Source organism: Oncorhynchus keta, chromosome 17 (assembly GCF_023373465.1).
Source record: "Oncorhynchus keta strain PuntledgeMale-10-30-2019 chromosome 17, Oket_V2, whole genome shotgun sequence".
NCBI classification, from domain to species: domain Eukaryota; kingdom Metazoa; phylum Chordata; class Actinopteri; order Salmoniformes; family Salmonidae; genus Oncorhynchus; species Oncorhynchus keta.
Window position 1 is genome coordinate 11,213,157 of NC_068437.1, and position 13,832 is coordinate 11,226,988.

Genomic DNA, 13,832 nt, shown 5'->3' on the forward strand with positions numbered 1-13,832 from the left:
GCAACAAAAGATAGTTATGCTGGAAGAGACTACGGTACCATGGAACCCATAGTGATATAAACACCAGCATGGTGGGCACGGGAGGAGACAGTGTTAAAAGAAACAAACCGGTATATCAAAAATGCTGCTAGCTACACCATAGGTGGCTAAGCAGATTGACACCAAATAGTCAAGGACCAAATAATCAGTGGGCTAGCTGGCACACTGAACAATCTGCCCTAGGTTTAAGAATATTGCAAAGATCAACAGGTTCTTTCCAGAATCCAAAATCCCCTCTTGTTGATATCTCAAGAGAGTCTAAAAGTAGAGCATTCCCCAGATAACAGTGGTATTTTTGGTTTGAGTTAGCTTTTTCCCAAACTAGCGGTTACCTTATTTCAAAATGGGGTTACGAGAGAAACTGAAATAAAATGTAAAGAAATTCATAGAACTGGGGATATGTCAGTAATAAACAGAGCAGTTCTGTTTTCTTCCTACAAATGTGGCTCTACCTTTTGAACAGTTTAAGCTACAAAATATTATAACCCCGTCACTGGAAGATCAAACTGTTTTGCTCTACAATGCCCACAAGTCGCATAGGAGTCAGAGTGGACAAAACCAGGCACTAAATCAGACTGGGGGAAAAAAGAACATCATCAATGATAACTTTATTTTCTACACAAAAGATCATACATAATTATTGCCTGATGATCTTCTGAACTTCCTGATACCTTTCTGATTGATTTCATTCACTTCAAACCAGACTTCCTTCAGATTGAAATACTGTCAAAAGTTCTGTCAGACTGATTTGTAATAGACTGTCATAGTCCATTGGCCATTGATTACATCACTTTTTTTTACATGGTGGGGTCATGAAAAATAGTTTATCAAATTGGGGTCACGGGCCAAAGCGTTTGAGAACCCTCTGACTTAGCTTATGGCTTGCCAATGCTAACAGAGGGGGGAAATAACTAGTTACTTACTTTAGGCCAATGGACTGCGGTAACTGCTGGTAAGTTTTAAACACACGTGTATGAAATCACTGAGCATAACTATTAAGCCATCTAACATCTATTCAAACTACAGGATCTAGGCACTCACGTTCTCCTGCACATTTATCACATCTAGGAATCTCCCTCCTACACACTGCTGCCACATGACCATAAGCTTGACACTTAAAACACTGTAATGGATTCAGAACAAACACACAAGTGATAACTGACTTTATCTGTTAAAGACTCTGCATCAAAACTCAGTAGTACAGACAGTGTCTTCTCTGTTTCACCACGCTCCCCACTGGGTCTGCGTCGCACCAATTGGCGGGCGTCACAGACACCGGGAATCTTCAACTTCAGTTGATCCTCCTCAACACTTAACGCCACCCCAGTTATCACTCCTTTTAACGGCACCCTGCTCCGGAGAGGAAAGCAAGACACAGTTCTTGTCCCCAGTCACGTGGTGTGGTGCACGCTCCCTCTGGACAGCAGAAATGATTCCACTTTCACCAACCCAACATTCCCCAACCTGCTTTCCACCCAACCTGACACCACATATGGATCTGCCAGAAGACAAGGATCCATTCTCTCCAAAAAAATCTAACTTCTACTGGGCCAGAATCATCTTTGTCATCATCAGGAAGAGGCTCAAACTCAGCAGTCTTCACCGGACCTGCCACCGCAGTTAATTCATCCTCACTCTCGTTTACATTCAATTTCCTTCTGTTGCTCTTCCAAAAGTTCTGTGTCATCCACCACTCCATATTCACTCAAAACATGTTCCACTTTTCTCCTTTTTTTCTGTCCACCATCTTCTTCTTCATCAGATCTTCCAGAAGGCTTGTGGATTCCCTCATTCCATATTTACTTCTAAAATGTTCCACGTTTATCCTTTTTTCCTGTCCGCCATCTTAACTTTAGAGAGAAAGTACCACAATATATCAGAAGTCTGATTCACTGAGGACAAGTTTCACTTGTTTTGTTGAAATACTTCTCCATTCGTCGAGCAAGGGAGAACTGTGAGGCTTCATATTAAGAAAAGAAAAGCTTTGATGTTGTTGGAGCTCAACTCTGGTAGAGCTGGGGTGGCAGCCCATTGGCACAAGCAGAGAACATACAGTGCATTCGAAAAGTATTCAGACCCCTTTCCCTTTCCACATTTGGTTACGTTACAGCCTTATTCTAAAATGGATTACATCAATTCTTTTGCTCATCATTCCACACACAATACCCCATAATGACAAAGCAAGAAATGTTTGCAAATGTATTCAAAATAAAAAACAGATACCTTATTTACATAAGTATTCAGACCCTTTGCTATGAGACTCGAAATTGAGCTCAGCTGCATCCTGTTTCCATTGATCATCCTTGATGTTTCTACAACTTTTTTGGAGTCCACCTGTGGTAAATTCAATTGATTGAACATGATTTGGAAAGGTACACACCTGTCTATTTAAGTTCCCACACTTGACAGTGCATGTCAGAGCCAAAACCAAGCCATGAGGTCGAAGGAGTTGTCCGTAGAACTCCGAGGCATGATTGTGTTGAGGCACAAATCTGGGTACGGGTACAAAACATTTCTGCAGGTCCCCAAGAACACAGTGGCCTCCATCATTCTTGAAATGGAAGAAGTTTGGAACCACCAAGACTCATTCCAAGAGCTAACTGGGCCAAACTGAGCAATCGGGGGAGAAGGGCATTGGTCAGGGAGGTGACCAAGAACCTGATGGTCACTCTCCAGAGTTCCTCTGTGGAGATGGGAGAACCTTCTAGAAGGACAACCATCTCTGCAGAACTTGACCAATCAGGCCTTTATGGTAGAGTGGCCAGACAGAAGCCACTCCTCAACAAAAGGCACATGACAGCCCGCTTGGAGTTTGCCAAAATGCACCTATGGACTCTCAGACCATGAGAAACAAGATTTTGTGGTCTGATGAAACCAAGATTGAACTCTTTGGCCTGAATGCAAAGTGTCATGTCTGGAGGAAACCTGGTACCATCGACTACGGTGAAGCATGATGGTGGCAGCATCATAATCTAGGGATGTTTTTCAGAGGTTAGGGTCTGGGAGACGAGTCAGGATCGAGGGAAAGATGAATGGAGCAAAGTACAGAGAGATCCTTGATGAAAAATACTTAAAATATGTTCAAACCCCAATTTACACCACTTCTGTTGAATCACCCATATACTACAATTCTGTGCCCTGTCCTTACATTCTTCTCTTCCTCCTCCTATTCTCTCCTGCCCCTCTTTCTCTTTATCCCCCTCTTTATTTTCCCTCTTCTGTCCTCCCTTTCTCTTCTGCTCTGTTTATTTCCTCCCTACTTCTATCTCTCCTCCCCCATATCATCCCCTCCTCTCTCTTTCGCTCTTTCCCACATCCCTCTATCCACAAGTCTCCCTCGGAGAGAGAGAGAGAGCACACTGAGAGTTGGCCTCTACCTGGCTCTGGATGACCCCCCCTCGCCGACCTTCCCCTCCCCTACCTTCTCTGCTATGGAGATGGAACTCTCCGAGTAGGAGAGCCTAATTAGCCCTGACACTCCTGTATAGTGACTCACTTTGCACAGGACGCATCCTCCCTCCCTCCCTTCCCCTCCCCTCCTCCCTCGCATGTCCCCTTAGCTCCACAGCTCTTTCAACCTACAAAACAGGAAGCAGCGACTTTCGATAACAGCAACTTCAACAAAAAACCTGGACCCCCCCACAATCACCTCCCCCAATGCATTCTCCCGCCCACTCCTTCCCAGCATCGTTCCGTGCGTCTCAGCCTCTTACATCTACAACGCTCCTGAACTCTATCCGTCAGCATCCCCAGGCAGGCAGAGGCATCTCTCAGGAAGACGTCAAACGTTCTACACCTTTTTGTGTCATTAGCTGCACAGTGAGACTGCCTGTGGAAATGGTTAGTGCTATAGGTCCTAAACTATAATAACTACCGAATCGAGTTGTTCTTTGATAGCGATAAGGGGATTTTTTAAAGTGCACTTGCAAGACCATATAATAGGCACTTGGTGAAAATACAGTGCACATGAGATAAAGAGGTTCTAACCCAGCGTTTTCCCAATTGGTCATGGGGACCCCAAGCACTACACAGCAGATTCAAATGATCAACTCACCATTAAGCTTTAATTATTTTAATCAGCTGTTTAGTGCGAGGGTAAAAGACGAAATGTGCACCCTTTGGGGTCCCCAGGAACGCTGTGCCAACCCTTTACATGAATTAGGTGTGCTTGCTGAAGGCAAATGATTTGTATTATTATAATTTGATTTATTCAGAAGAAGAAGAAGAACCAATTCACCATCAGCAGCCTCGCGGCTGTGCCGCAGTCACTAGTAATACCAATACTATTACATTAACTACCACTGCTACCACCACCACTACCGTCACAGTCCCCACTACTTCCCCTACTAGCCCACTATAACAACTCTTGAACTGTTCGAGCTCGAGACACCAAACCAAATTTCACATGTTTAAGCTATCTGTTCGTATCGAATCAATCAATCAACCTTTCCCTCTACCTACTTTTTCAACTTTAATTAGTCACCACCATTACTACGGCAGACACTATCACTACTATTTCTTATTTCAAATCTGTAAATATTTTAAAACAAGCTAGCAAGCACACCACATCTTCAGGAAATGTACTTCTCTAGTTCTAAATTCTTTTCAAGTAGACCATATTTTAATATTGTCAAATATATCATAAACCCTTAGTTGTCAGGTAAAGTTTTCAATTGAATGGAGTGTATCTCCTCGTGCACTGGAAAAGCTCTGATTACGTGAAGCTAAGCTGACTGCGGGAGCTGTCAGTGCTTTCCGTGGAAGGTCCCTTACTCTGTTTGACTGCTCTGTCTGAAATGATTGAGTGGCACTTTGAAGGCTATATTATTTTGACAGGCCAACTTAAAGGCCTCATGTGGGCGATGGGAGAATTAATAAAACATGGCAGTGTTGCTATTTCAACAAAAGCCAAGTTTAGACCAACTGTAATATAAATAGGGAGACATGTTGAATGCACACAGTGGATTGTTCACTTCCTGGATTTCACATTGCACACCATTTTAATAGAAAACTGAGAAATGAAGTGTCAGAGAACTTTTCAAAATACAACTTTATTTACTTTACTGTTCTTTAGCAGGTTTATTTGACAGGGACAATGCTCGTTAATCAACATTTACGTAAATGTGCCAAGGTTAGCCAGCTGTCAAATTTGAACGGTAGTCTTTGGACAGGAAGGTAAAAGTACGTCCTGTTGTTTGGAAAGAGTGATTTTAAATATTTGTTGTTCAGTGTGTTTGAGAACCACCCTCAAAGTTACGTTTATATGAGTAGAATTCAATTGCCCTTTAAGCTACCTCTTAGACCTACAGTGCATTCGGAAAGTATTCAGTCCCCTTGACTTTTTCTACATTTTGTTACTTTACAGCCTTATTATTAAATTGATTAAATTGTTATTTTTCCTGATCGATCTACACACAATACCCCATAATTACAAAGCAAAAACAGATTTTTAGAAATAAATAAAATATTACATTTACATAAGTGTTCAGAACCTTTACTCAGTACTTTGTTGAAGCACCTTTGGCAGCGATTACATCCTTGAGTCTTCTTGGATATGGTAATCGGAATATCCAGTAGGTCATAAGATCCATTTTAGAGTAAAGCTGTAACGTAACAAAATGTGGGAGGTCAAGGTGTCTGAATACTTTCCGAATGCACTTTACATATAGGTATGGATAAAGTGACTAGGCAACAGGATAGATAATAAACGGTAGTAGCAGATTATGTGATGAGTCATTTTTGTTGTTGTTGCAAAAACAGTCAATGCAGATAGTTAAATAGTTAACAGATAGCTACCCGGACTAACTATTTAGCAATCTTATGGCTTGGGGATAAAAGCTGTTCAGGATCCTGTTGGTTCCAGAAGTGGTGCTTCGGGTACCGCTTGCCGTGCAGTAGCAGAGAGAACAGTCCATGACTTGGGTGTCTGGAGTCTACTATAATAAACAGGAAGCAGCGCAGGTCCTAATCCAGGCTCTTGTCATCCCCCATCTAGACTACTGCAACTCTCTGTGGGCTGGGCTCCCCGCTTATGCCATCAAATCCCTGCAATTTACCGAGAATGTTGCAGCCCGCCTGATGTTCAACCTTCATGAGTTCTCCCATGTCATCGCTTCTCCGTACATTCAACCCTCTTATGACAGGAAACCTTTGATTCACTTCAAAAGGTTATCATAACATGTGCTACAAAGAACGCAGTCTACCTATTTAAACACCCTTGAGGCCTGGCCTATGTGTGCAAAATGCGCCGGGCACTCAAGACACGCATATCCGAACAGGAGTAGTATCAGAAACCAAGATCCCAAAAGTCTAGTTACTATGCACTTTATGAGGTGGCAGATAGCCTAGTGGTTAGAGCGTTGAGCCAGTAACCGAAAGGTTGCTAGATTGAATCCCCGAGCTGACAAGGTAAAAATCTGTTGTTCTGCTCCTGTACAAAGCACTGTTACTAGGCCGTCATTGTTCTTGTATTTGTTCTTAACTGACTTGCCTAGTTAAATAAAGGTTAAAGAATTTTTTTTTTTTTTTAAATGACTGCCAGACATAATGTTGCCTCATTAAAGTACATGGGTATCGAGCATGTCAAAGTCCCGAGGCGAGGAGGGGGACATCAATAGATATTCCGATTGGAAACCATGTCGCCAAAAGGACAAAATGAGGACTTATTCTAAAATGTATTAAATAAATTCTTCTCCTCAGCAATCTACACATAATACCCCATAATGACAAAGCACATTTTTGCTAATTTATTACAAATAAAAACTGAAATATTACATACACATAAGTATTCTGACCCTTTACTCAGTACTTTGTTGAAGCACCTTTGGCAGCGATTACAGCCTGGAGTCTTCTTGGGTAGGACGCTACAAGCTTGGCACACCTGTATTTGGGGAGTTTCTACAATTCTTCTCTGCAGATCCTCTCAAGCGCTGTCAGGTTGGATGGGGAGCGTTACTGCACAGCTATTTTCGATGTTCCATCGGGTTCAAACAATTTAATTTACCACAGGTGGACTCCAATCAAGTTGTAGAAACATCAAAAGGATGATCAATGGAAATAGGATGCACCTGTGCTCATTTGCGAGTCTAATAGCAAAGGGTCTGAATACTTATCTCAATAAGGTATTTCTGTTTATTATTTTTTATACATTTGCTAAAAAAAACAATACTGTTTTTCGCTTTGTCATTATGGGGTATTGTGTGTAGATTGCTAAGGATCATTTTTTTAAATCCATTTTAGAATAAGGCTGTAACGTAACAAAATGTGGGAAAAGTCAAGGTTTTCTGAATACTTTCCGAAGGCACTGTATAAATTATTGTTTTTGTGCTGCCCCTTTTAACTTAAATATGTTTATACAACGGGTGGGTCTAATCCTAAATGTTGATTGGTTAAAACTGAATTCCAGCCCGTGTCTATTCCACATGTTACCACCGGCTATATCTATGATGTTAAAATTACTATTTATTCTGTTCCATCTGACTGCGCAATCCACTGTTTCATTAGCCCAGCCAAGCAATTTATAAACTAGATCTCCACTATAAAAAGCATCTAGACATTATTTCACAATTCTTTTAGACTAACATTCAGTTTTCAACAAAGGAGATTTGCACAAACCATGTTTTTCTCACCGACATTTGCAACATTGTTTCAATATTCAAATTCGGTCTCCAGCTGTCCCATAGTAATGAACGAGTCAGGACGAGACAGACATGCAGGCAGCGTTTCTCAGCCAGTCGAAATCATGAAGTAGTATGAATAAATTCATCAAAGTAACGGTTTTAATGAAAATATGTCAATCATTATTTGAATATGTTGGTAACCCATTTAAAAGTGATAATGCCCTCAAAGCTGACGTTTTGAGGATACATTGGCAGGGTTTGCCAGCCGAACGACTTCGTTTCGGGCCTAACACCCGTGCCAATATATCCTCCAAACACCGGCCTCTCGGCCGAATTGGTGCTTGTTTTAGGTCTATAAACATGAGTGTGGTACACTTCCGGTGAAGTAACCAGACAAAGATCCTTGTAGGATCGAAACTCTGTTTGTTTATTAAATAAAGGTACAGGGTGGAGCTCATTTGGCTCGATTTATTTTTTAACTACTTTTTTCATCCCTGCACCGCACGAAATGATGTGTGTTTGATCAAACTTGACTAATGAATTAAAACATATCATGATGTAAATAGATTTCCTACGTTTTTTTATTGTTATTTTATTGGGGACAGCAATTTGCATCACTTCTATAGAATCATCCATATAGGGAAACCAAGTTTCATTGGTGAGACTGCAAGAACACAAGTGTGTGAATAGGGGAATAAGGGATGCAAAGAGAGGGAAACAGGGGAGAGAGAGAGATGAAGCATATTGGGATGTATTTTATGAAGTAAGGTATATGAGCCCCTTTCTGCCTAACTTAAGTGGCCCATTACGGAATGAAGGAGAGAAAAGGAGGCTGCTATCAGAGAAGAGAAAGATGGATGTCTGACATATTAAGTGTGCGTGTTATCCCCAGCTGACAGGTGGCATTAAGTATGAACTTTACTCCTATCACTCTTTTCATATCCCTCTCCTCTCTCCCACATCGCTCAACTCACATGTATTGTACGTATCACGATTGTTTCATCAACTTGGTCTCATTTGTATTTGTATTTATTAAGGATCCCCATTCCCCCTGGGGTCCAGCAACAAACATTAAGACAGTTATAGTATATAGAGTTTAAAATATTACATGATATTACATTTCCTAACACTTTACCCAATACATTTAGTGTATTCCCTCAGGTCACTAATCCATTATCACATATTTAGAATACAATATCATCTGTACATGTGTGTAGAGAGCATGTCTTATGTGAATGTGTCTGTGTTTCTCTTCACCCGCCGTTCCATAAGGTGTATCTTAATCTGTTTTTTTTCTTCAATCCAATTCTACTGCTACAGTTACTTGATGTTGAATAGATATCATGTAGCCACCCCTCTGTGTAGTACTGTGCGCCTCCCATAGTCTGTTATTGACTTGGGGATTGTGAAGAGACCTCCGGTGACATGTCTTGTAGGGTATGCATGGGTGTCTGAGCTGTGTGCTAGCAGTTTAAACAGACAGCTCTTTTTTATTTTTTTATTTTACCTTTATTTAACCAGGCAAGTCAGTTAAGAACAAATTCTTATTTTCAATGACGGCCTAGGAACAGTGGGTTAACTGCCTGTTCAGGGGCAAACGACAGCTCGGGGGTTTGAACTCGCAACCTTCCGGTTACTAGTCACACGCTCTAACCACTAGGCTACCCTGCCACCCTACTCTGTGCTTTCAGCATGTCAATACTTCTTACAAAAACAAGTAGTGGTGAATTCAATCTCTCCTCCACTTTGCGCCATGAAAGATTTACATGCATATTATTAATGTTAGCTCTCCGTGTACATTTAAGGGACAGCCGTGCTGACTTATTCTGAGCCAATTATAATTTTCCAAAGTCCCTCTTTGTGGAACCTGACCACACAAGTGAACAGAAAATAAAGCCTGTAGGACCTGTCTTGTTGATAGTGTTGTTTAAAAGGCATATCAGCACTTTATTATGGACAGACATCTCCCCATCTTTGTTACTGTTGTATCAACATGTTCTGACCATGACAATCCAGGGATAATCCAAGTAATAGTCACCTCAACTTGCTAAATTTCCACATTATTTATTATAAGATGTAGTTGAGGTTTAGGGTTCAGTGAATTATTTGTCCCAAATACAATGCTTTGAGTTTTTTAAATATTTAGGACTAAAATATTCATTGCCACCCATTCTGAAACTAACTGAAGCTCTTTGTTAAGTGTTGCAGTGATTTCACTTGCTGAAGTAGCTGACACCTATAGTGTTGAGTCATCCGCATACGTAGCCACACTGGCTCTACTCAAGGCCAATGGCATGTCATTAGTAAAGATTGAAAAATGTAAGGGGCCCAGACAGCTTCCCTGGGGAATTTCTGATTCTACCTGGCTTCCATTAAATAACACCCTTTATGTTCTGTTAGACAGGTAACTCTTAATCCACAATATAGCAGAGGGTGTAAGCCCATAACATATCCTTTTTTTCCCATCAGCAGTCTATGATCAATAATGTCAAAAGCCCCACTGAATTCTAAGAATATAAACTCAGCAAAAAAAGAATCGTCCTCTCACTGTCAACTGCGTTTATTTTCAGCATACTTAAAATGTGTAAATATTTGTATGAACATAACAAGATTCAACAACTGAGACATACATTGAATAATGTGTCCCTGAACCAAATAATGTGTCCAATTCAAAAGTAACAGTCATTATCTGGTGTGGCCACCAGCTGCATTAAGTACTGCAGTGCATCTCCTCCTCATGGACTACACCAGATTTGCCAATTCTTGCAGTGAAATGTTATCCCAATTTTCCACCAAGGCATCTGCAAGTTCACTGACATTTCTGGGGGGAATGGCCCTAGCTCTCACCCTCCGAACCAACAGGTCGCAGACGTGCTCAATGGGATTGAGATCTGGGCTCTTCGCTGGCCATGGCAGAACGCTGACATTCCTCTCTTGCAGGAAATCACGCACAGAATGAACAGCATGGCTCGTGGCATTGTCATGCTGGAGGGTCATGTCAGGATGAGCCTGCAGGAAGGGTACCACATGAGGGAGGCGGATGTCTTCCCTGTAATGCACAGCGTTGAGATTGCCTGCAATGACAACAAGCTCAGTCCAATGATGCTGTGACACTAATTCGAATCCGACCATCACCCCTGGTGAGACAAAACCGTGACCCGTCAGTGAAGAGCACTTTTTGCCAGTCCTGTCTGGTCCAGCGACGGTGGGTTTGTGCCCACTGCCTTACAACAGGTCTTCAAGCCCTCAGTACAGCCTCTCTCAGCCTATTGCGGACAGTCTGAGCACTGATGGAGGGATTGTGCATTCCTGGTGTAACTCGGGCAGTTGTTGTTTCCATCCTGTACCTCTCCCACAGGTGTGATTACAAGTGGTCTGCCACTGCGAGGACGATCAGCTGTCCGTCCTGTCTCCCTGTAGCGCTGTCTTAGGCGTCTCACAGTACGGACATTGCAATTTATTGCCCTGGCCACATCTGCAGTCCTCATGCCTCCTTGCAGCGTGCCTAAGGCACGTTCACACAGATGAGCAGGGACCCTGGGCATCTTTCTTTTGGTGTTTTTCAGAGTCAGTAGAAAGGCCTCTTTAGTGTCATACGTTTTCATAACTGTGACCTTAATTGCCTATCGTCCGTAAGCTGTTAGTGTCTTAATTAACGACCGTTCCACAGGTGCATGTTCATTAATTGTTTATGGTTCATTGAACAGGCATGAGAAACAGTGTTTAAACCCTTGACAATGAAGATCTGTGAAGTTATTTGGATTTTAACAACTTATCTTTGACAGGGTTCTGAAAAAGGTCTGTTTCTTTTTTTGCTGAGTTTTGCTCCTACAATCTTTTTATCATCACTTTCTCAAAGCCAATTGTCAGTAATTTGTGTAAGTGCAGTCAGTCCTTGTTGAATGTCCTTCCCTATAAGTGTGCTGAAAGTATCTTGTCAATTTGTTTACAGTAAATAGCGTTGTATCTGGTCAAACACAAAAAAAATCAACCGTTTACTAAAGGTTGGTAACAGGCTGATTGCGCGGCTATTTGAGTCTTTAAAGGAGGCTTTACTATTCTTGGGTATTGGCATTACTTTTGCTTCCCTCCAGGCCTGAGGCCACACATTTTCTACTAAGCTTAGATTGAAGATATGACAAATAGGAGTTATTATCCTCAGTAATTTGCCATCCAAGTTGTCAGACCCCGGTGGCTTGTCATTGTTGATAGACAACAATCATTTTTTTCACTTCTTCCACACTCACTTTACGTAATTCAAGCTTTCAAACTTCTCTTTCATAATTATATCAGTTATACTTGGATGTGTAGTGTCAGCGTTTGTTGCTGGCATGCCATGCCTAAATGTGCTAATCTTGCCAATGAAAATGGCAGTGGTTTTTGATGGAACTGATTTTGCCTTCTTTGCCCAAAATTTCATTTAGGGTGCTCCAAAGTTTTTTTATTATCATTCTTATATAATTATAATTGATCTTTGTTTCATAGTGTAGTTTTTTATTCAGTTTAGTCAAATTATTTCTCACTTTGCTGTATGTTTGCCAATCGGTTGTGCAGCCAGACTTATTTGTCATTTTATTTTGCCTCATCCCTCTCAAACATTCCATTTTTAAATTCCTCATCAATCCACCGTATACAATAGCTGTAGGATCAGCAGAGGACATACATTAGGTTACTTACATTGTGTCTTCCAACGCCCCTGGGATAATGTACATTTGCTGAAGCATTCAGCGACACAATGGTAGGGATTAACTGAGCTGGGCTTGGGTCATTGATAAGTCATTGTCTCAACGCAGGCTTATAAATGCCGTGGAAGGATGCAGGAACCCAAACGATTTGGGTGAATCGCTTTGGTTCCAGAAGGTATCAAAATGGTCAATATATTTTATACCCACAGAGCTGCAACAGTCTGTTAGCCAGTTATGGAGGGATAAAAGTCTGCTGAAACATACAATGCCATGATTTAGGGATGGCACAGGGCCAGATATTATGCGCCATTTGTTGGTGTCAAGCAGAGACCCAATCAGTTCTTTCAAATCCATCTTCAGCTGTTCTGAGCTGCTCTTTATAATGTCATTGAATCCCACATGCAATATGACAGACTCAATTTCCCGATGCAGGTTTAAAATTTTTGGGTGCAGCTTATTGATGGCTTATACTCGTGCTCCTGGATATCACAAGGTTTTTGCTCCAGGGACTGAGACATTTCTCACCATAGAACTGTCCAATAACAACAAGAAGGGGATGGAGAAATCCGTCCATTCCTACCACTCACACAATTCGTTGAACCTTTCACGGGCCCATGAGAAGTAGGATAGCGTACAACCGCTGCTTCTGGCAATAGGTCCAGACCTCCCACAGCAAACAGTCCGCCAGATCCAGAAAGAGAAAGCGGAGCCAAACTCGATGACGAAGCCACCGCTGGAGTCAGTGTAGTTGGAGTCATCACAGCTGTCGCAGACACAGGCAGTTCCAGCGATGAAGGCACAGGTAGATCAGGCACCAGTGCAGCGAAGCTATTCCTTATGTCAATCTGATCCGAACCTCTTGCAGCCAATCCAGTCCGCTTAGCAGCATGCCGCTGCCTTCGGTTTCCACGACTTGTGACATGGGACCAGTGCTGATTGGAACAGTCCTCTTGCTGTTCTCCATCTACTCCTCTACAAGATGGAGGAGGAGAAGCAGATGGAGGTGACTTTCTTGGTATGCAAGTTCCAGGGAGCACAGGCCGTTCGGAGAGGGACAGATGGCGAGGTGGGGAAACATCCATCAGGTCCGAGCGGCGTCCAGCCACAGGAGTTGAGAACGGGAAAGTTCCAATTTGTGTTTCCCCCATAAGTTCACTGAAAACTGAGATTTGCTTGCTAAGCATAGCCACCTCATTCCTGTAATTATCCGCTCGCAAACAATTTCCACATTGGAACTCTGGATTGTCAATATTGTCCCAGACAAGAGCGTAATAAACACAGCTTCTACAGCGCTACAGCGCTATTCCAGGCGAAGGGGGCTCCATTGAAACCTAGCTAGCTGGCTAGTTGGTAGCAGGTGTTGACAAACACTTATGAACAAAATGAAAATAAAACAAAATCAAACTTAGGAAAAAACAGCAACAGGTCGAGGCGCAGGAGGTATCCGAGTTAGCTACATTTATTGTTTCCTAGTGAATACATGCATTCC

General features: G+C 42.0%; 1 protein-coding gene across 3 annotated transcripts in view; it reads right to left on the bottom strand.

Annotated features, from left to right (window-relative positions):
- The window catches only part of LOC118396422 (protein inscuteable homolog), an 85,386-nt gene that overhangs the window by 55,283 nt on the left and 16,271 nt on the right, over window positions 1–13,832 (bottom strand). The window lies entirely within an intron of this gene.